Below are 1,433 nucleotides of genomic sequence, written 5' to 3' on the forward strand. Positions count from 1 at the left end.
GGAGGGGGGCAAGAATGGAGGAAGGAGGGACTGTATAGAGGGAAAAGAGAGGTGGGAGGGGTGGGGGGGAAGGAAAAAAATAACGGAATGAATCAAACATCATTACTCTAGGTAAATGTATGAATATGCAAATGGTGTGCTGTTACTCCATGTACAAACAGAAACAACATGTATCCCATTTGTTTACAATAAAAATAAATTAAAAAAAAAAAAGAAAAAAAGAGGCCTAGAAGGAAAAGAGAAAAAACAGGGTGGGAAAAGTTTTTGAAGAAATAATGTCCAGATTTTGCCAGAGCCTGCTACTGAGTGGGAGTGGAGTCGAGAGGCCGTTGTTGCCGACTCTTCCCTCCTCCCCACGATCCAGTCACGGGTTGATCAGGCTATTGGCCCTCAAGCCAAGACTTGTCTCTTATTTAGTTCTGGGGAGTGTCTGGCCGACATGAGTGATGTAGAGGTAAACAACTTCCACAGCAGAGGGTCTCGCTCCCAGTCAAAATCTCCAATGGGAACTCCTGCTGGTGAAAATTGGACAGCAGGTCAGGATCTCGTAGTCCATCAAAGGTTTCCAAACACTCCGAATCCCATTCTCCGTCAAGATCAAAATCCAGGTCAAGGTCAAGAAGGCATTCTCACAGATGCTGCACTCGATCCCACTCTCACTCTCATAGGAGAAGATATCGAAGTAGGTCATATACACCAGAATACCGACGGCGAAGGAGCCGAAGTCACTTTCCACTGTCTACCCAGAGAGGATATACAGGCAGCAGGACGAATCCAGATCCCAACACTTGTCTTGGAGTGTTTGGCATCAGTTTATACACAATAGAGAGAGATCTTCGTGAAGTATTTTCTAGATATGGACCACTGAGTGGTGTCAATGTGGTTTATGATCAATGAACTGGATGCTCACCGGGATTTGCTTTTGTGTATTTTGAGAGAATAGATGACTCAAAGGAGGCTATGGAAAGGGCAAATGGAATGGAGCTGGATGGTAGAAGAATTCGTGTGGATTATTCTATCCCTAAGAGAGCACACACTCCTACACCAGGCATCTACATGGGCAGACCAACTCGTAGTGGCGGTGGTGGTGGTGGAGGTGGAGGTGGTGGCAGACGTCTTTCTCAAACTCTTCCAAAAAGGTGACAAAAAGCTAACATTTCCTAACTCATTCTATAAGGTCAGCATCATCTGATACCAAAGCTAGACAAAAACACCACAAGAAAACTACAGATCAATATCCCTTGCAAATATAAACACAAAAATCCTCAACAGAATATTAGAAAAGCAAATTCAGTAACATATCAGAACTATTATATACCATGACCGGGTGACATCTATTCCTAGAATGAAAGTGTGATTTAACATAAAGAATCAGTCAATTGGGCTGGGATTGTAGTTTAGTGGTAGGGAACTTGCCTAGCATGCATGAGGCA

At 43.7% G+C, this 1,433-nt stretch overlaps 1 pseudogene; it reads left to right on the forward strand.

Annotated features, from left to right (window-relative positions):
* The first annotated feature begins 439 nt into the window (after positions 1 to 439).
* LOC124964087 (transformer-2 protein homolog alpha-like) lies at positions 440 to 1,143 on the forward strand (annotated as a pseudogene).
* Positions 1,144 to 1,433: the final 290 nt, after the last annotated feature.

Source organism: Sciurus carolinensis, chromosome 14 (assembly GCF_902686445.1).
Source record: "Sciurus carolinensis chromosome 14, mSciCar1.2, whole genome shotgun sequence".
In the NCBI taxonomy this organism is placed as follows: Eukaryota; Metazoa; Chordata; class Mammalia; order Rodentia; family Sciuridae; genus Sciurus; species Sciurus carolinensis.